Genomic DNA, 22887 nt, shown 5'->3' with positions numbered 1-22887 from the left:
TTTGGGAACATGTGATTCAACACAGGAAATGAGGAAAGCGCTGAGAACAAATATTAACCAAGTGCAATAAGTATTAAGAAGGCAAAGCAAGAAGGGAGGCAAATTATGGCGTCTGTACATTTAATTGGACTGAGAATTTCCCTTTAGCAATGCTTAGGGGACCATGAAGGCGGGGATGGAGAAAACAGGCTCGGCGATATAAGGCACAGTGTGAATACCCATTTGTTAAATACTGTGAGAATGTGCCTGACTTTTATCACTTACTCCCATCAGAATTTAAGTTCTTACTTTTACCTCTGAAATATTTAATATTTAAAAACATAAAACACCCTGTACATTTTTTAAAAATCCAACCTCCTACTTTCTTCTCTGTTCTTAAAAAACTTTCCTAAAACGTTATCTGGCATGATTCCTTTCCCTTGCTGACAACCATTGTGCGTGTAACACATACCCAGCCCAGGATAACAAGATTAGGGAAATGTAACCCGCACTCTTCTCCTTTCTCTTTTTTTCCAGTAAACAAAATATATTTTTGTTTTCCCACATATTCAGTCCCTAAAGTTGATTTCTAATTTGCACAGTTCCCATAATTTGAACAGTGATTTGGAAATAATGCAATATGATTCTAATTTTTATTTCAATAGCTTAGGAACCTGTCTCAAACCAAATAAATAATAGATGCAGAGTGCCTCACACCAGGTACCAAATAGCTTTCAGTGAATGTTAACCCTCTTTCTCTGTCTCCTCTTCAGGATAAAGTGGAAAACATGAAATATTTGTTCGTTGAAGCTTAGTTGTTTGGAACTATTTTATAGAATTACAAAGGTTTAAGCCAACAATGACTTCAATACCTTTATCAAGTCCTTATAACAAAGATACTGAATTTAAGTGTAGTTTAGAGTCAGAAGTCTAAGGATTTTATCATTTAGCTAAAATCTGTCTTTTTTTCCCCAATAAAAATTTTTGGTTCACCTTTCATTAATTAAAAATAGTCCCCTTGCCTCCCCCTTCACACCTAAGATTATCTATCAATCATCCATCTATTTATTAATCATCATAGATTTCTGGGAATAAGTTCAAGTTAATGGTCTCATGACTATTTCTGTAGTAAAATGCATATATTCACAATGTCCAGATTTGGGGAAAAAATATTTACTCACAAACGTGACAGGTTTTGAGAAGTGTCTTTTTTTCTATCTGAAAACTTTTGTAGGCTAGAGACAGATTAGAAGATCTTTTTTAAAAAATTGCATCATATTTGAATATGTAAGACACTTTATGAATGTGCGTGTCATCCTTGCTCAGGGGCCTTGCATCCTCTCTCAACTTTCTAATTTTAGAATTTGCACTGCTATAGTGAGCACTGCATTTATTTTTAAGATCTTCGGACATAAGAGTTCTTTCTGTACTTTTTTTCTTTTAGGGGGTAGTTGGAGGTGTTTGTAGACAAGACACAAAGTCGCCATTGGGGCATAAATTTTAATATTCTACTCCTAAATGACTTATATTACATGCAACTGACTTTCATCATTGTGTATTAATTGACATACACACAGGTATGGGGAACGGCCACCTCATGCAAAATTTAGGTATGTTTGTATAGCAACAGCTCCCAAATTTAAATATCAAGCTACAAAACCACATAGCCATGATCTGTATTAGATGGTCCCTGAAGTCCCGTGTCCCATCTAGTGTATGTGAATGTGTGTATATACAATTCAAGTTACCCTTCACTCTCTTTGTCTTTTATAGCCTAACCAAGTATTCAAAAATTAGGAAGCAGTTCTTGCCTATAATGTTTCTGAAACACTGATATTTGTTTCCACTGGAATCAGAAGACCTATTTATCTCAGAAATTTTAAAGTCACATGCCAGATGTAAGGTAAATAGATACTAATATATAATTTGTCATGATTTCACTTTCCATTTCCTGTTCCTTAAGATTTTTATACAAAAGCCTTTGACTAACTTCCCCCGAAATGCCTGAAGTTGAAACTTAAGACTCCATAATAAAAAATATAAAAAGTGGAACAGTAGGGTATTATTCAAGCATTTTGATCGATAAGTCAATATGTATAGTCAAGAGAGAGGATGCTGGTCCCAGGGGAATTATGTTGGCTTGAATTATCTGCATATGTGTGTGCAAGGCTGCAAATGTATCTTACTTCATACAAAGTTTGGTCAGTACAACCTCAACTTTATAATTTTCATTTATGTTATATATAGAGAAGTATATACTGTATATACATGCAACATTTTATATTTTTCATGGATACATTTTTATCATTTCAAAAAATGTGTATTTCACATTCTTGGACTATTTTTAGCTGTTGTTCAATTATGCATTTGTATACTCACATGTTATTTAGTAATAAAATTCTACCTATGTATTACTTCAAAAAATAAAATAAAATAAATGGAAGGGTAAAGCACATTACAACGACTCTATTCACTTAGAGCTGGCTGTGTCACGAAGCAGAAACAAGTTTCAGAAACTAGTTACTTTACAGTCTGGTTATCTGAGAGCACTAAGTAAATTTGTTTAGATTATCTCCAAATGCTACTGAATTGTGCCATAGTTTTATGTGAGAATCTGACAGATTTGTGCAAAGATAGAAGCCTGTCCTTCCCTGGTTCTTAAATATTTCTCTTCTTAAATGTGCTTGATTTTTTTTTTACCTGCCTTCTAACTATGGCTATATATACAGATATCTACTCCATGTAGGTGGAGTGCTTGTGGGAAGAAAACAAAATATAAATATAAGAAACCATCTTTAGTTTTGGTTTTGAAGATATACAAATATATACTATACTACCTATACAAACTATATCTCTCCGTTTAGTAACAAAATTTATTCACACAATATGAAAAATACCTTTTTAAATCGTGATTCCAAAAGTCCCTCTTATATTCCAACTCCTACCATTGAATATTTTCTTACTCAGCTAGTCTTTCTGTGTTAAGAGAAATAAAAAATAAAACTTAATTGGAAACTTGGCAATTAAAAATTTCTTATTTTTCTGATGCTTGCAAAATTCAAACCATATTATAAAATGCTCCAGAATTCCCATTCTGGTGTTTTCTGTTGTTGCTGTGGCTTTTCTGTAATATTTTCAACCATTTCAGCTTCCATCAAAGGGGTATAAAAATAGTTTTAAAAACAAATAAAAACACATATTAAATTTCTTTAATATAAATTGTTACCTCCCATAGATGCAAATTTGTACAGTTTACTTTTTAAGTTTTATTTACTAAGAATGGTACGACATGATATAGGCCACAATTCTTAGAATTTAAAATAGGAATACCTAGGGACAAATAGGTATGTTCTCTGAAATAAGGATAATTACATTTATCTCTATTGATTCATTCCATATATGTATAAAAGAATTCATCCCTCTTCGTTTTAACTTGACTAATACAATCATCTTAAACCACTCATCAGAAAAGTAATCTGAAGTCTTCTCCATCCATAACCAGCAAAGCTATTGAGAAGCAAAGGCTCTTCCTCCCTCCTTCTCTAAGAAAACAAATTAATTCATTGTTTCAAGCTCTGATTATATCTAACACCTTCATAATTATCATTGACTTTTAACTGATGAAAATTCAGATTTTTCCATATTTTAACTCTACAGTTTTTTTTCCTAACAATTTTGTCAGCTTACTTATATCTAAAAACTTTTTTTCAAAGTAGATTTTTTTCTTCATTGTCAATTGCAAACCAATTCACTCTGGAAAATTAAACTGTCATCAGTTAATTGTCCCAACGACCATTATTTGAGACATGCATGCATGCTGGTGTGTGTGTGTGTGTCATGCGAAGTAATCTGAAACATAAAATGGTGAAGAAAGTTTGGGATATTTTTGCTATCTGCCAGAAAACAATTAAATAACAAACATATTCTAGAAATTGTGGCCTCTGAAAGCTTAGCACCATTCAGTGACAGAAGGGTCCTCTATGTGTATTTCCTTCATACCTTCTTACCTCCTTTTTCTCTCATTTTTTTTACCTTCTGCAAACTTGGCATTCTATTGAACATCATCATGTTAGTAAAAAGTGATTGCAAGTAAGGAAGTTTTATTGGCTGCCTGAGGATGGAGTGGCCAAAGGCAAGAGATGGAAAAGGAACGTGAGCTGTTGGAGAGGTACCCAGTGCCTTTTTACACTTTGATGTCCTGGGAAAGAGTTGTGGCGCTCTAATGCACCTAGGGCACTTTGGGCATTTTAGAGACAAAAGCTGTCACTGCCATCCAGTGGCAACATGAGTTACTGCGTGTTCAACCAAGCTCCATTGGTGTGGCCCGGGGAACTAAATGAAGATGGACAAATTGTCCCGACTCTTAAATAGAAAATAAAATACAAGGACTGTTTACTTTATTGTCTATTTTGACAATTCAAGATATATGACAGGCAAACAAAATTCGTTTTTAAATTCTCTCTCATTTTAAGTTTGAATTTTACTATTTCGTCTTGAGGTTTGAGGGAGGGTGTGTAGGATGAATAGATTTGTAGCCAAGTAAATGTTTACTAATGTATTTGAATTAATACGTAAAGTACTTAAAGTTGACTCTAAATGACCACCTCTTTATAATATCAGGGGATTACCACTGATTAAAAAATTCAATGGTTTAGCCATTCTTTTTCCGTTGCATTACTAAAACAGAGTTGTACTGATAATGATTCATAACAAAGCCATGATCATATTAATGAAGGGTATCCAGATTAAAGTGAAGGGTGAGGTTCCCACGTCTGTGTTTAATAAACATATAGACTGCAAAAGAAGAATCAGGAGGGGCAGAGATTTTCTCCCTTTCGGTTCAGTGTGACAAGGCATATTTCATATTTTTCCATCACTTTGCTGCCCTCAGTGTTTACTCCACCTATATAAGAAACAATTACTCTATCTTCTGGGTAAATTTCAAAGGAAGTCTGACTGAGGCTCTTTAGCTTTGAATTTACTAACAATTTAAATTGCCTTGCTTTTCAGCAATTTTCATAAAAATATAATAGCATTTTATTTTTCCTTAAAAGGTCATTTTTTCGGTGCCTTCAAAGAGCTGATGTCTAGATACCATGTATCAATTAATCTGTGTTTCTAATAGATTTCAGTAGGATTACCCTAGAAAAATGAGATAAGTTCAGTATTTTTTTTATCCACCCTTTACCTAACTATTATGTAGGATTAATTCCTATTTTTTTTGTGTTATGCATCTGTTGACATTTTATAGGCATTGGTTTTCAATGTTACATTGTTATTTGTTTTTAGCAGGCTATAAAGAGAAATGAGATCTTATAAGAAAGATTGTGTTCTGTATTTTTTCTATGAGTGGAATTATTTTACCTAAGAGAGAATTACTTTATTGTGTGGAACACATATCTATATTATTCCATGTGAATACAGATTTACAATGCATTGAAGGTAATCCACAAAGCTGAAATAAAAATCGAGTTAATCTGAGATTGATTTCCTCAGTGTTCCTGCTAATCAGGCTGTAGGGGTCCTCTGGCACATAAATAACTTTTCATTTACTTTGGACTCAGTGATGTCAGACTTTTCAACAAACCATGATCTGCCCAAAGCTTCAAAACTAAAAAAAAAAAAAAAAAAAAAAAATTAAAAGCATATGTAAAAGGTATGTATATATTGTATATACTAATACTTTGAGTCACGACTCTTATTTTAAAAGAACTTTTATGGGGGTGCCTGAGTGGCTTAACCAATTAACTGACTCTTGATCTCAAATCAGGTCTTGATTTCAGGGTAGTGAGTTGAAGCCCCATGTTGGACTTCACGCTGGGTGTGGATCCTACTTAAAAATTTTTTTAAGGGGCACCTGGGTGGCTCAGTCGTTAAGCGTCTGCCTTCGGCTCAGGTCATGATCCCAGGGTTCTGGGATCAAGCCCCACATCAGGCTCTCCTCTCTGCGGGAAGCCTGCTTCTCCCTCTCCCACTCCCCCTGCTTGTGTTCCCTCTCTCGCTGTGTCTCTCTCTGTCAAATAAATAAATAAAATCTTAAAAAAAAAAAAAATTAAATTTAAAAATAAATAAAATAACTTTTATAAAGCAGAATCAGATCTATAACTGAATAGAACATCTTCATGTATATTCACCAGTTAAAACAGTTTAAACGTTTTTCTTCAAAAAGAAAAAAAAGTTGGTATTTGTTATCCTTCTGTTTTTCTGTTATATACTGCTTAATATGTAAGCAAATGCTTTCTTCTAGAAAAGTTGGAGTCCATCCACATTACAACAACAAAAATCTGCATACAATTTGGTATTCTTAGAACCTCTATCTAATGCACGTTTTTTTCTTATTTGGACTACATTTGTTTATCTCCTGTTCTTTAGGCCTTGAGTCTGCACGCTGAGCTTTATTCGTGTGAGTCTATTTAAATAGTCAGTTTAACTAACTAGTCATTTATTACTAATCATATTAAAAATGCATGTACACCATGCCTATTTCTGTTCTGATCTCAACTGCTGTTTTGGACTATTTGAGTTTATAAAGTAGAACATCGGTGTTATTATTCCAGACTGAGTGTCATATTAACAGTTTAAAATTTAGTTTTGTTTTTGTCAAATGCAAGAGATACAGAGTGACAACAAGAAGCAAGAAATAACAGGAGTTGTGAGGACAGAGAGCAGAGCAGTGAATCTAAATTGTCATTTGGCAAGAATTATTTTTGTGTCTTCAGTCCTAACTGTTGGTCAGAATTTTGAAGTGCTGTTGACTTAAATTTTAGATATCGACATAAGCCATTTTCATACTTTTCCAACTGAAAATTGTCTCAAGGTTTGGCTTGGACTCAGATTCTTGACGTTCTGAGTTTAGGAGGTAGTCTAGAACTCTATTTTTAAAGACACTATACAGACAGTCCTGATTGATGATGGTTTGACTCAGGACTTTTCAACTTTATGAAAAACACTGCAATTCAGTAGAAACTGTACTTTGAATTTTGATCTTTTCCCAGGCCAATGATATGTGGTACATACTCTCTGGTGATGCTGGGCAGTGGCCCCTGTAGTTCCCAGTCGGCCCCGTGATCCTGGGAATCAACAACCGATACTCTGATGACCGTTCTGTACCCCTAAAATCATTCTGTTCATCACTTTCAATACAGTATTCATTATGTTACATGAGATAGTCAACACTTTATTTTCAAGTTGTGCCAAGCTTTGTGTTAGATGATTTTGCCCAACTGGAGACTGATGTAACTGTTCTGCACACATTTAAGCTAGGCTAGGCTAAACCGTGGTGTTCAGTAGGTTCCACGTATTAAATGAATTTTTGACTTTTTGTATTTTCAACATGCTACAGGTAAATCCAGACAAAATACCATCGTAAGTTGAGGAAGATCTATATACATAAATCTCGACTATTTTCATCCACTCCACAAATATATATTGAGAGGTTACTGATCGCAAGATAATGTGGAGACATGTACAAAAATAAGTCATCCTAGCAACGATATTCTGAAGATGTTGGGATTTATAATTGGTTGTAGACATCCCTTTCATGATTCTCTCTGTGTTTACACATGAAGCAGCTTCCTAGAATTCCTTACTCAGATCCTACCCTTCACATGTCCATGGTTCTTATTGACTTCAAAGACCAAAGTGAAATATAAGCAAGAGAAATAACTTGAAAAGATAGTTCAGAATCTGTTGCAGGAGAAAAAACAAATTCAGAGAAAAGAACTCTGCATTTAAAAGAAATTAATAGTTGGGGTGCCTGGGTGGCTTGTCAATTAAGCTATGGACTCTTGATTTTGGCTCAGGTCACGATCTCAGAGTTGTGAGACTGAGCCCCGCATGGGGCTCTGCACTCAGCGCAGAGTCTGCTTGAGATCCCCTCCCTCTGTGTCTCTTTCTTCCCTTCCCAGCTCGTTCTCTCTCTCTCTCTCTCTCTCAAATAAATAAATAAATAAGGAATTTAATACTTAAGTGATATGTATGATATATGAAAATTTAAAAAGAAAAAGTTCCTATTGGGAAAATACGTTATCAATATGTCCAAATTTCCATATACAACTATCTCATTGTCAAAATTCATTTAATTTAAACTTCTGCTACCTATATACAGTTCTGATTAAAGTTAATGAAGATTTGCCTAAATTTACATAATGTTCTCCGATAGAAAATTTGGTCTATTAACAATTGCTAAAGGAAACCTTTAAGAACTTCAAGATGGTTGGTCCAAAATATAGAAAAATAAGAATATAAATAAATATGATTCATTCTGCAAATGACTAATGAAACATTACTCATTGAAAGTAAAATTCTCGGGCGCCTGGGTGGCTCAGTTGGTTAAGCGACTGCCTTTGGCTCAGGTCATGATCCTGGAGTCCCTGGATCGAGTCCCGCATCGGGCTCCCTGCTCGGCAGGGAGTCTGCTTCTCCCTCTGACCCTCCTCCCTCTCATGCTCTCTGTCTCTCATTCTCTCTGTCTCAAATAAATAAATAAAATCTTTAAAAAAAAAAAAAAAGAAAGTAAAATTCTCTACATTTTAGCAGTTCTTGCAGCATACCTATAATGTTACCAAAGCTGCATTCAGATGACAGTTTTAGACATACACAAAATTGAATTGAAGTAAAAAATGATTTGTCAGCTACCAAAAACAAAAGCAAAAATTGCTAGTAAATCCAAAATAGATTGTTTCTACTATATATATATATATATATGTATATATATTTGAAATGATTATAAAATAATCATTTAAGCCCATAAATAGTGATTTTTCAGAGTCTTATTGAACATACACACATGATGAACAAGAAGAATGGTAACTGGATAGAAGATTTAAATGCTTTTTCTAAAGTATACACCTGACTTCAAGGACTTGGCACATCTGTTCTTAGTCTCCTAAGCCAAATGGTACTTTGGGGAAAAAAAAAATTAATACCATGATATTTCTTGGTATTCCACTCCAATTAAAAGCTCAGTTAACAAATTTCTGTGTTATATCTAAATTCATTTCCAGAGCTACAGTTTTCAAAGATCCCATCTGGGCTAGGGAGATACAGAGCAGCTAGCAAACCTATTTAAAACAATGTATCCCTATGAAGTCATGCAGAAAACAGGGTAATTTCCTATCAAAATGAAACATTTTTCTTATATGGCATGTGAATATTCTTCCCTTAAAGTGTAAATGGTATAGTGTAGGAGAAGAAACACAACTTTTGGAGGAACTCTAAAGGCTTATTTTTTATCTGATCTTGATAAAGAAGGAAAAATACCAAAGCACAACAACTGGATTTTTAAACACCCACACTAGTTCTATTCCCACGAATTCTCAACACTTTCAGACACACCAAGTTTTAATACATAAACAATTCATTGCTATCTTGTTTGATACATATAGCATGTTCTCCTGACAAATCCTCAGAATATCTGAGCATTAACATTGATCATAGACCTCAAAAATGATACGGAAAGATGCCATAAATGCCCCCATTTTCACCACTGCCTTTTACATTTCACAAAGGAGATGGTGAAACACTTTCGATTGTGTTAATATGACTGGCTTCCCTCATTGTGTCTACCCAGGAAAGGGAATCTACTCAGTAAATTCAACAAGGAATGTGTAAAATACAAATTTATTAACTACACCAGATGTTTGGAGTAGCAGAAGTTTGGAGACTAAGAAGTAAAGATAAGTCAAGAATATATGAAGAGCAGATTCTACCACTAAGGCTGAAATAGAGGAGCCAAGGGAAGAACAAATCTAAAATAGGACCCTGTACGGGCGCCTGGGTGGCTCAGTTGGTTAAGCGACTGCCTTCGGCTCAGGTCATGATCCTGGAGAACCGGGATCGAGTCCCGCATCGGGCTCCCTGCTCGGCAGGGAGTCTGCTTCTCCCTCTGACCCTCCTCACTCTCATGCTCTCTGTCTCAAATAAATAAATAAAATCTTTAAAAATAAAATAAAATAAAATAAAATAAAATAGGACCCTGTAGCCAGAGCTGAGATCCATTGCTCATTGGAGAGAGCCTGGCTCTGCCCCAGAGGATGGAGGAGAAGTCTGCTAGATTTCCAGACCACCAGGGATCACAAACAATCCGTCTTTTCAGGCACCAGAGGGAAATCATCCATTGAGATGTAACCACATGAAACTCACTTGGAATCTCTCAGTGGGAAAGGTACACTGGGGATCCTGCCTCTGGGTGTCAGGGAAGATTGTGCTCAAGGGGATGTCATGCCCTGCTGCTTGCCACACACTGCAGGAGCCTGTGGAGAGACAACACACACTGGAACTGGGACGAAGAACCACTTCCTCCTCCAGGCAGGTTCCCTTTGGTGTCCTTGCCGAAGAAGCTTTACAGTGCTAGCTGGCGGGGAGAAATGGTTAGGAGGCACAAACAGGGCAATGAAGAGTTTATCTGGAGCTGAGAGGCAAGAGATTGGCAAATTAAGTAACCTTACTTAATTTGGAAAGTGTCTTCATTACCAGCATCCTACAACAGAGTGGCATATTTGTTACAACTGATGAACCTACATTGACACCTGTTATCAACCTAAGTCCATAGTGTACATTAAGGTTCACTCTTGGGTTGTCCATTCTGTGCTTTTGGACAAACATATAACGACACAGCATAGTAAAGGGAAATACAAATGTAAGGGGCAGAGAGTATATGAGAACTTTCTATACCTTCCACTCAATTTTGCTGTGAATCTAAAACTGCTCTAAAGATTAGTTTATTAATTAAAACACATACACAGAGTTAAAAAAAAATGTCATCAATGCATTTTTTTTCTGAACCTACAATTGTGATACCACCATCTTTCCAACTGCAGTGTGTGTTCTTTTTTAGGTAGGCATTGTTTCTTTCATTATAAATACCGTATATGGCAGAGACAGCTAAATTACACATTCACCACTTCTTAGGTAATGATAGAACATTCAGGACACAAGGCTATTTAGTTAATGACTAAATTTCCCAGACCTCTTTGCCCCTAGGTAGGGTATGTGACTAAGTTCTGGCCAATAGGATGCGGAAGGGAGCAAAAGTACAACTTCCAAATCGTAACTTTTAAGGGAGTGGAAAGACATTTCCTTCCTTTTTCCCCCTTCTGTCTGTCTGGAAAGTAGGCCTGGTAATGACCCTGGACCTTGAAAATGAAGGTAATTCCCTAAAATGGTGGAGCAACAAGGAAGAATGAGTCTGGGCTCACAGGACTTTTGCAGAGCAGAGTTGCCACATAAGGTCAACTTGTATGTGACAGAAAAAGAAAGAAACTTCTATTTTATTTAAGCCGTTATTGTTTTGGGTCTCTGCCATAATATTGTTTAGTTTCTCCTGTCTCATCACCATACCATTGTTGACTGGAAAGTTAGCAAGTTTGTTAAATATAAAGCAGCACAGATCTATAATAACAAAACCTTTCACCTGAAAAACTACTATACAAATGCAAAGCCCGCAAAGATTTTCAACAGAGGAGACAATAGTCGTCTTGGCAATTTAGAACCTGTTCTATTCATAACCATAGTTGGTTTTCTGAAAAAAAATTATTTTTTTCAGTGCTGGAAATCTAATGATAATTACTCATGTTTTATCAAAGTAGTTTATTACATTGTCATTTTCAAACACCAATTCACTGATTTTGATGCCTGGTTTTGTAGGGAAAAAACATGGAAAATTCAGGGTTTGTTATCTGTCGGATACTTTTGTCCAAACCTTAATATCTCAATCGGTAAAACAAAACAAAACTAAAAAACCCCCTGAGGGTATTTGGGGAAGGACAAAGTTTTCAAAATTTAGTTTTTTAAAGAAGTCTTTGAAAACTAACTATTCCTGAAACTTTATTATGAGTTCTATTGCATACTGATCTATCTGCTTAAAAGACATTTATTTGTTTTCTTATGTAGTATAAATTATCATCCGAGCCTTAGAGATAGGAAAATGATAATTATACATGCTCAGATAAAATTCTGTTTGCTGTTTATTATTTTTTTCAAATTTGATGCAGAATAATCTAATTTTAAGTAATTGGGGCAGAATTTATTTAGGATGATGGAACATGAAACTTATTTAATAACTATTCTGCTTCTTAAATTATTTTTAGAGATATATCTTCAGTATAGTAGAAACTTACTAATTAAACAAAATGGGGAAGAAATTAGAATGATTAAGCTTTTCTAACCTTATTACTTTTAAGTACATTTTGTATTAGCAACCAAAATATAGACATAGATTTAAGTAATGGAAAATGATAATTCAAAATAGATCTATATCAATTAATAAAATGTTTGTCACACAAAAGTCCTTTTACATAGGAAACTTAGTAGTTCAAAACAAAAATTGAAAACAAATATATTAAAATAATTTTTAATTAAAAGCACATATTTTCTAGTCGGTCAGACCTCATCACTTTCAGTCAACTGACCGGTGGAAAATTAATCAACCTCTGTGGGCTGTAGTTTCATCATGAGAAATTTGGATAATATAATCTACTCCATAAGCGTTTGAATAGACATAGAAGTGATATTCTAACCCTATCACAATTCCTGACATGTACTAAGCACATAATAAATGATAATTTTATTTTACCACCATGTCATTCCCTTGGATTCAAAATGCTTAGATTTGATGCGTTGGTGCTCTTCCTTTTAAATTATAACTGCTTTTTTCCCCCTAATGTATATTTATCATCTTCAGATTATTGCAAAATCCAAATTAGCAGGATCAGAATTAGTGAGATTAGATTGTATTTTTCTAAGTCACCTATTTTGGAATCACTCTTCCAAAAAAAATGTGGCTTTGATATTCACTCTGTATTGAATTTTAAAATTTTGAGGATGAATAAACGATCATTTAGTTGTTGCATGGGATGACACTCTTCTCGGGTTCAGATGGATTATCTCTGGCCTTCTCAAGACCTCAGCCAGTAAAAAGTCTAGACGAATTATGTAAGAACAGAAAAAATTTAATATACATTGTTGTGAACAATAACTCTACAAGGTAAAACTCCTTCAGCATAATTTGTAGCTTAAATGTAAAGTGTATTCATACACTTTTATTCTGCAAGAGAAAGTAATTTAAATATTTATAAAATGTGATTTACATGAAAATACCATCCTACTTTTCATTTACTGTGCTGTTCTTGTGTCACTCAAAGTTGCCTTCTTTAAATATACATTTGGAAACAAATTATATTATGATCCAAAATACAAAAAGTAAATACAATGTGGGATGGGGGAACCTGCGTGGGGAAAAGTAACTACAGTTACAGTGAAAAGAAACGAGCTTGTTGAATTTTCACACACGGAACTACTGAGCAGGCTTATTTAAATCTATTTTCCTTTATGAATTATACATGTCTATCATCACCGAGTTACACTCCCCGGGTAAAAAACATTCTAAAAGACAACTTACTGATAAGCTGTCAAATGGGGAAAATCCACTCATTTCTTCAAATCTGCAGTTGATTTTTTTATTAATATTTTAAATGATTTTCAAGAAATGCATTTGGGTTGCCTTTGACTTTCCAGGAAGAAATATGCGAGAATGCTTGATCCCACTTTTCACTTTCAATATATATCAAATCTGCATATGTCGTTGTGAAAACAATAAAAAAAAAAGTGTGTTTGGGGTCTTTTTTGCAAAGTACATGTTGACTTTTCTCCTCTCACGTGCCTGGGCCGGCAGGTAAGACGGTGCAGGTGTTTGCCTGCAGGAGAAGCCTGCTAATTAGGGAACAAGCTAGTCAGTGGAAACCAATCTGCAGGTATTTTCAGGTAAAACTGTTGAAACAAGACTATGGAGTGATGTGTACTGTTTCAGTAACTAGAAAGTTCTCATCTTTTGATTAAACTCACATATAGATGAAGTGTGGACATCATCACAGGGCAGTAGTGGTCCCGTATAAATGTCTCTGGACAAAAAAAAAAAAAATACAAAAAACGAAAACAAAAAAACTTTCATTCAGGAGAGGCCCTGGGATGTTGGCTTCATTACTAGCAGAAGCCTGTGTTTTTCTAGAAGAGGAACAATGACAGTTAAGCTTCTCGTCTTGTGTGCTGTGGTCCCATCTTCTAATGACACAAATTCCTAACAGTGCAGTCTCATCCATCATCTAGATTATTTGTTTACAAAGTACACCAAATATTTTCTGTACTGGGTTAAGGGGACATGATTCCTGCCCTGAAGGGCTTTATCACCTGGTATAGCAGTACTAGCCTGGAAACGCTGATTCTTATTTTCTTGCTCTAATGGACCTGCCCATAGGTGATTTCCTGGTTTGATAGCGGGAAAGCAGGGTATAGCCCTGACTCTGAATAAAAGGTATTTTAAATGTCATATTATTATAATTTGGGGGCAGGGGTGTCTTAGAGCAGCATATCTGTACTGCTTCCTATTTAACAGGCCATCCCCCCAACCTTTAACTAAAAGGGAAAAAAGGAATGACAGAAAATTTTAGAATTTCGAGGTCATTGAAATGGCTATGGAAGAAGGTTAGTAGTGATGATTAAATACAATTAAATTATAGAAAACTAGAAATGTGACTTTACAAACCAAAAGATTCAGGGATAAATAGGTATTAGATTCAAGATACTCAGTATCATTTGGTATATCTATGTCTGTATACATATCTATATGTGCGTATCTATATATGCATGCAATACTATCAACATATTATGCAGATATGCACACACACTCATACCAGTCAGGAATGGCCTGAAAAGTAAACTGGTATTGAAATAGTTAAAACTAACAAGAACTTTTTCAATCATATTCCCCAATACATAGGTTGAGAAATTGGTATCAATGTCACTTTTGTTCCTTAGAATGCATTTAATTTAGTCATCCATTTTATTTCATGTAAAATTCTATGATAGAACACATAGATTCAGTCAGTGAGAAACCAGACCTTAGTTTTTAAATTACAACTGAAAGTCTGTCTCCCTTTGTGCAAGGAGGAAATTCATACCTTATATACAAAATAGAAAAGTGTGAGATGTGATACAAAGGGACAGACTAAAATAATGCACATCCTATATTTTGAAATAAGCTTTTTATTTAGACACAGTGAATGCTACATTAGCTCATATAAATAACATCTCAGAAGATGATAATCAAAAAGAGGTGACTTCAGTAATATGTATCATTATTTCCTTTGGAGGTTTTCAATGCATTTGATAAAACTTTTAATGTCTACTTTTCCAACAGATGCAGTGAAGTGACTGAGGCCCTGGGATTTTCTGTGGCCCATTGGAGACAACCCTCAATGCTGAGGACCCCAGAAATAACCACCATAATTATCATTTGCCTAAGTTAGCACTAATGAATCAAAATGTGTCTGAATGTCAGTCCCAGTCAAGTAGACGACATGATCAGAGATATAATTTAAGAACTGTCCTTCACTAAACTGCAGCTGAGTTCATGAAGTGTTTATATATCCAGGGGTACTATTTTGATAAAAGCTGCTGCTGGGATTACATGAAGAAGTGTATAGACTAAAGAAATAAGTTTTGGTTTTTTTTTTGTAAAATTCTCAAAGTTACACACCATTTAACATATGTTAAAATATTTCTAAATATTGAAGGATTTTAAAATATTTCACTTATGTTCATTCAAAGAATGATAACAAATTACCAGGAGTGAGCTAGCCATTTCCATCTCCTCTTATAGTCACTGGCGGTATGTTTTCTTCTTGAGTGTTTGTAAAAAGGGACAGTGATCGCAAATGAGAAAAGCAAAACTGTGTGGAGTGATACCTTGAGGCGATGGCAAGAATTAACTTATGAACTTGGGCTTTGATGACTTCAGAGTTCTGTGTGTTGAGACGCTCATCTTTCCTTGGGTTTCATATCTTTGATTTGTACACTGAAAATACTACTACTATTACTACTAATAATAATATGTAGGGGACACATATCTTGTTTCCTTAGAGGGAAAGAACTCTGCCTGAGGAGATGTACCTCACAGATTGACTTGGATGTATTTTGCATGAGGAAGGAATGTACATCTTGGGGTTGAGAAGGTGGACTGTGGTAGAGAGAATGCCAGATTCTTACCACCTGGAAAACTGTATGATCCCCTCCTTTTGAGTGTGTATGGGATGGGGAGGGCTGTGAATATGAGGAGCATTACTGTATAATTAGGTTATGTTGTATGGTAAAGGTGGAAGGATTTTGCAGATGTGATCGAGGTCCCATATTAGTTGATTCAGAGTTAATAAAAAAGGAAATCATCTAAGGTGGGTCAGACTTAATCAGGTGAAAGACCTCAAAACAGAGACGGCGTCCTTCCTGAGTAGAGAAACACTCTCCTCAGTCTTTGAAGAAGCAAAGAGCTATTCTGTGAAGGCAGCCCGACCCACACCTTAACTGTGGTCTTGCGAGACCCTGAGCAAAGAGCTCACTGAAAGCTTGCCTGGACTCTTGACCCACAGAAACTATAGGATAATAAATACAAGTTGTTTTAAGTTGATAAACTTGTGGGTTAATAGAAAACGAATAAATCTCCCATGAAAGTTCATGAGGATTGAAAATCACAAGTATGAAGCATGTGGAATATGGTTAGATGTTCAAAGAGTGGTGTACGTTATCATGGTCGCCGTTACTGGTGAGCTCAAGTCCTGTGGTGACACAGACTAGACATACCAGACTGGAGTACAGGCAGGATTTTAAATGGCTAGAAAGAAGAATTGAATGTGGAGAAGGAGGGAGAATTCTGGGGCCGGGGAATGCAACACCAAGTTTATCATGCTGCCCCTGACCTTTCTTCTCCAAGTCTGTTCCAATTTCACGCATCATAACTTCATGACTCTGCCTCCCACTTTCTCAGCGCTGACATATCCAGCGTACATTGATGCTACACATTTGAAAGCCTGGAGAATGGGTGCTAGGTGCTGCCAGGATCGCTTCGGATGCCAGTAAACAACTTGCTTCTTCTGTTCGTGGCAAAGTCAGCAGAGGTGTTGCAATGCGCCAGGGTGCGGGAGAGGGGAGAGGAGTTAGACAGGGTCAGGGGGACTGGGAAACGAGAGTGGGCTCCAAGTTTCCACTGTTTTACAGGCGTTTTCATTTATTTCCTAGAAAATACTGCTAATCTGATTGTGCACTGTTTGTAGCTGTCCTTATCCTTTTTTTCTGATAAGAGTAGTGTTTATGTTTTTCCTTTCATTTCTGATCCAGATTTGGTTATCTTGAGAGTCTAAAAGTTTCTCCATATAAATGAAAGTTATGGATGGAGAGCCGTAGTCATAATAAAGAGATTTATCGTGTTGTAACTGTGTACATATTTCTCTTGCAGTTGCAACTTCTGTATCTGTAGAATACAGCACAGATATGCATATTTACTTCCTAATGAAGGCATCAATTTCTACCAACTTAATGCACTTAGTGCATAAGTTGCATATTTCTGGATCCTGCAGTTAAAGAATCTAAAAAGTAAAAAATCTGCCAATTACACAGAAAATTCCACCTGGATATGCAGTCTGAAGAGATGGGAAAGAAAATGTTTTTAATGGACACAAGTATGTTTTTAAATTAGATAAAAATCTTGAGAAAACACTGTGAAGTTTATTTCACCAAAATGCGTAATTATTGTTAAGTGGTAAGAATTATTTTGTTAATTTGGTGTGTTAGTCAATGGGATTGCTTAAAATGTCATGACTTTACACCAAAGTCTACAAAGTCTATTAGGTTAGTTGTTCTATTCATTCATTCGGCGACACAAGGCCTGAGCATAGTCGCGCAAAGAGAAAGAAATGTATTTGAAGAGAGAGAAATGTATTCCAGACATAAACGGGGAGTGCAGGGGCGGCGGTCCAGAGCTGGTACGGTGGCTCATTGATAGCATCAGACACCCACGCTCTTTCCATCTCTCTCCTCTGACTTCCTTAATACGTAATTCTCTGCCTTCATGCTGCCATTCACGGCCGTAAAATGGCTCCTTTGTCTCCAAGCCTGAAGTCCATGTTTCAAGCGGACGACAAAACCAGAGCAAATGACTGGTGAGGTTTCTTTGAATAAAGACTTAGTCTCTCTGTTTTTGGAGGGATAGCCTTTCCGTACACTTGTGCCCACATCGTACTGGACATGAGACTGTGTCACACGGACAGCCGTCGTTACTAGATAATCTAAGTGCCTAAAAGAATGTAGTTCATTGCCTCTTCAAACAAAATCATCATTCTCTTAATAGGGGATGGAAATGGCTCTAGGTAGACAACTCGCAACGTTTCCAACACATGTGAGCTTGAGAAGGCCATCTCAGAGCAAAAGGACATCTCTCATGCTAGCATGTGCAAACGTATTGTCACCGCTTAATTCGCTTATGTGAGCTTCTTTTTTTTTAAAGGTTTATTTTTTTTATTTTAGAGAGAGAGAACATGCATGAGCAGGAGGAGGGGCAGAGAGAGAGAAGCAGACTCCCTGCTAGGCATGGAGCCCGACTCCGGGCTCGATCTAATGACCCTGAGATCATGACCTGAGCCAAAATCACCAATCGGCCGCTTAACTGACTGAGCCACCCAGGCTCCCCAGTGTGAGCTAACTTTCATATCATGGGTCTTTCTGTGAAACGGCCAACAAAGCTTATTATATAAAAATATTAAACAGAGCAATGTGATACAGTGATGAGAAAGAACAATGTGATCTCTTGGTATAACGGCTTATGCCATCCGATAGAGAGATGGTCCCCAAGTAATCATACAACCATATGTAAAAAGCAACTCTGAAAAATGAGTTACAAGGTGCCATGAGGGCCTTTAAAAGACTATATCATTTATGTGGTGAGGTGCAGAGAGCCAGATGATTCTGCATACAGGTACAAGTCTGAAATGGACCCTGGCCTCAAGGAGCTTACGGTGGATAATTGTTTGGGACAACAAACAGGGGAGGAAACAAACATACAAAAAATACAATAATTCCAATATTTAGCGTTTCTTATACTCACATCATTTTTTCAAAGACCCATCTTTCTTTATTTTGATTTTGAATCAGAACTTGAAGTAGAAACCCTGGGAATTCCTTTGCTAAAATTCCTCTGCTTGTGTTCACACATTATAATTGAGACTGATGCTCTTGTAACCTGAAGGTAGTGTGACGATTTGGTGAGATCGCCACTGGGATATCGTGCTCCTACTTACCTATCTTGAGTGTTTTTAGGATCACCTTTTCGTTGTTGTTGCTCTCTTTATATTTATTTCTATGCTGCTCGTTACACTACTTGCCCTCCCCCCCCGTCCCCCGGTGCGCATAAGGTATGTACTCGTGCCCATGGTCGCAAGAGCATCTCTGGGTCTCTGTGGAGTGACTGACTGCAGCCAAAACACTGCAGACATTATCCTGCAGATGATTCTAAATACGTTTCATTCAAAGAAAATGAGTTGCACTTTTTTTTTTTATGTCCTAAGCCATGATTCATCTGCTGTAACGAAAGTCCCCAAATGATGAGTCCTAAAGTAGAAATGCTTCTGAAAGTCACTTTTAACTTATTAGTGTTGCGAGCACCCCTTCCAACAGCCTCTACAGCTCTTATCCTCTCAACAGTTAGAGAACTCTGCTCAGATGTGTTCTTACCCAGTTTCTCAGTTAAAGGAGCAGAGCACTAACCTGCTGGCCCTCAGGACACCCAACCACATGTGGCAGTGAGGGCCACCCTTAGGCTCAGCCTCATGCTGACCCGGCAGAGTGTGAGCACTGGAACATGACAACTGCCACAGTCCTTGCTCCAAGCATTCTCGTTCCGCCTAGTTAACAGCATACCCAGCAGAGGCCAATAGCTACTTGTTCTGATTCCAAGTATCAGAAATGACTCCTTTGACCTAAGATACTTTCCTCACCCTTCATTCGTGACTGAGATTCAATAAATAAAGTCAAAGCCTTTCAACCCATAATTAGTCATTAAATTTTTAAATAAGCCCATGTAAAATTACCTTGCATAGCCCTGTCCAATAAAATATCACTTTCATAGATGGGATTTCATTTTTTTTCCTTGCAATCCCCCATGTGGCAGGCAGAGCAAATGCATTTGGCTCCACTGTACAAATACAGAAGCTGGGGCTAGGGAGGCTTTTACTTGAAATAATATGAGGTTTAGAGTTTTTTAACCGGAGTCTTACAACTCTAAATCCTATGTTCTTTCTACTGGTTGATTCATTATCTGAATATACACATGGACTAGAGTGTTTTAGAGAGAGAGAGAGAGAGAGAGAGAGAGAGCATGAGAGATGGGGGAGGGCCAGAGAGAGAGAGACTCTCAAGCAGGCTACATGCCCAGCGCATGGAGCTGGTCACAGGGCTCGATCTCACAGCCCTGAGATCGTGACCTGAGCTGAAATCAAGAGTGGGTCGCTTAACTGGCTGAGCCACCCAGGCACCCCATGGACTCATTTGTGTGTGTTTTTTTTTTAAAGATTTTATTTATTTATTTGACAGAGAGATAGAGAGAAAGCACAAGTAGACAAAGAAGCAGGCAGATGGAGAGGGAGAAGCAGGCTCCCCGCAGAGCAGGGAGCCCGATGCGGGACTCGATCCCAGGACCCTGGGATCATGACCTGAGCCGAAGGCAGCCGCTTAACCAACTGAGCCACCCAGGTGCCCCCTCATTTGTGTTTTTGAAACATATGCAGAGTAAAACTGATTTCATATCGTCTGAAGTTAAGTTTTGGTAAGATGGAAGATGAAGTTAAAAAGGGGGAAAGAAAATCAAAAAGAGCTGTGCTGTATTTTGGCAAAGTAGAGGGGAAAATAACTGACAAAGTGAAAACCGGGGTAAAAATGTCACCTGTGTAATTTTTCTGGTGCAGTAGAAAGAGCCCTCACTTTTTGGACAAACTAAATTCAAATTCCAGCTTGATAGCTTCCAGGTTTGTGACTTTAGGAGAGCTCCAGGAACCCCCTTTGCAAAATGCCGCTAATAATCCACGCATCATGAGCATGATAGGAGATGAATATAGCACTGAGCAGTGTGCCCACCATCTTGCCAGCCAGCCACCGTGGTGGCGGCAGAAGTACTAACAGCGACAGTGGGGTAATCATGGTGGTAGTAGTAATAACAGAATTAAACATTCAACACTGTCTACCGACGGCTGACTTGTTCCAGCATATCAGACTTTTTCTGACGTCGTCCTGTTCTACACATGCCACTTGATATTTGCCATTTAGAGATTTCTGGTGCAAACCTCTACTTTCCTTCCCTCCCCTCCACTCATTATTAATCCTCTACCTTCTTCACCTTTCCCCAAAGACATTTATATTCAATTAACACTCACAAACATATTGATACAACCTTAGCTCTTCAAGAGTACTTTTATTTAAAAAAAATTTTGTCAGAAAATAACACTTGAACCTTTTGCTTCTGTAAAGATCTTGGTTCACTAAAATATCTCTGAAAAGCTGATGCTTCCTTAAAATAGGAAGTGGGGCTCTCCTTGTCCGTTCCTGAGGCTGTCAGTTATGAAACCACAGAAAGAGGTGGTGGTGTGTTGCTTTTAATCAGAAAACCTTGAAGCCTGGGTGGATGCTGTAATATATGAATAGCTCCACTGGTTTAGTTTGTAGGCATGTTGGGGAGGACTATGGAAATCAAGAACCCTAAAGTGCAAGGTTCTGTAAGAATCCCACAGCAGTCCAGGGACTGAAGGTAGATGGCTCACAACTTAATATATTCAGTCACCAAAATCTACCAAGCAACTTCTCAGGTCAGGGACTCTTAGGGATTAGAGATAACAGAGACATGAAGACACCTTTTTGAGGTTTTCTTGCTAAAGCTCCAAACTTTAGGAAAGCAATCAGTTAAATCAAAAACTGAATTTATGCCAGAATGGAGCCAAAGGGCTGCATGGATTTGATAAATCAATCTCTTGCAAAAGGGTGTAAAGTGTAAACTGAAGTTGATCACGCAGAAAGATTACAAACCCCTACTGGCCCTCGGGCATTAGTGAGAATCCTGGGACTTAAAGCCACTATGAGGGGACCAACTCTGCACCTGTTTTCAAACCCCAAAAGCTTGGCTCACTAAAATTTCAACCTCAGCACTAACCAAAAGGATAGCACACCTCTAGATCTACAGCTGTGTCCATGGTGGTCGACAGGTCAAGTGTGGTAGTGATGAAGGCAGAGAGCAGCTGAACGTGAGTAACTTTCAAGACAGCTGGGGAAAGGTGTATTGAGCAAAAGACAAGGGAAGAAGTAGGATGGAGGGCAAGACGTGTGACTAAGAACAAGTAGGGACTGGAGAGGTAAGAGTGTGTCTTGTTACTTCAAATTATTGAAGTATTATTGCAAGGGGCATTTATTCTGCACAAGAACACAAGAATAACTTAGTCTGGCACTTCTAATATGGTTCCTTATAGTCTCACCCATTCAAGGGCAGCTCACCTTAAGAAATAAGATGGTGCTGGGCTTAAACCCTAGTCTTTCCATGAACTAGCTGTATATTCTAAAGCTCTATTTCTTCCTAAGTGATTTGAAGAAAATATTTACCTCAAGAGTTATGGTTTATAATGGGTGTTAAATTTTAAGTACCTCTATGGAAGAATGCCCAAATAAATGGTGGTTGAAAAAAAAACAATGGATTTGCTAACTGACTGCACATAGGTGGTTCTGGCAGATCCAAGGTTGCTTGGTAGAGCAAAGTTGAAAATTTTATAGTGCGATTAGAACATACTTCCCTCGAAGTAACTGCTAGGCATGTCTATCACTGATGTGCACACTGAAGATATCCACGGCATCCTCCTGTACGAAGAAATCTTTCTTCCAAGGGTATGAATATGTAAAAACACAGATTCTAAAGTCATCATGGCTTTTCTCTTAAATGATATTGTTTAGATCTGAAAGGCAACTATTTTCCCAGGAACTTGCCGTATTTTAACCCGCCACACCAATGTGCTCTACGGGAGTAACTAGGACAGCAGTTCCTCTCCCCTCCTCCCA

At 37.1% G+C, this 22887-nt stretch overlaps 1 pseudogene; it reads right to left on the bottom strand.

Annotated features, from left to right (window-relative positions):
- Positions 1 to 1260: 1260 nt before the first annotated feature.
- On the bottom strand, positions 1261 to 1360 carry LOC123845114 (U6 spliceosomal RNA; annotated as a pseudogene).
- Between the last annotated feature and the right edge of the window lie 21527 nt (positions 1361 to 22887).

This window comes from Mirounga angustirostris, unplaced genomic scaffold (assembly GCF_029215605.1).
Source record: "Mirounga angustirostris isolate CCGP_5_RB_7025 unplaced genomic scaffold, mMirAng1.0.hap1 SCAF_5, whole genome shotgun sequence".
Lineage (NCBI taxonomy): Eukaryota > Metazoa > Chordata > Mammalia > Carnivora > Phocidae > Mirounga > Mirounga angustirostris.
The sequence above is the reverse complement of the archived record's forward strand: the minus strand, read 5'-3'. Positions and strand labels throughout refer to the sequence as shown.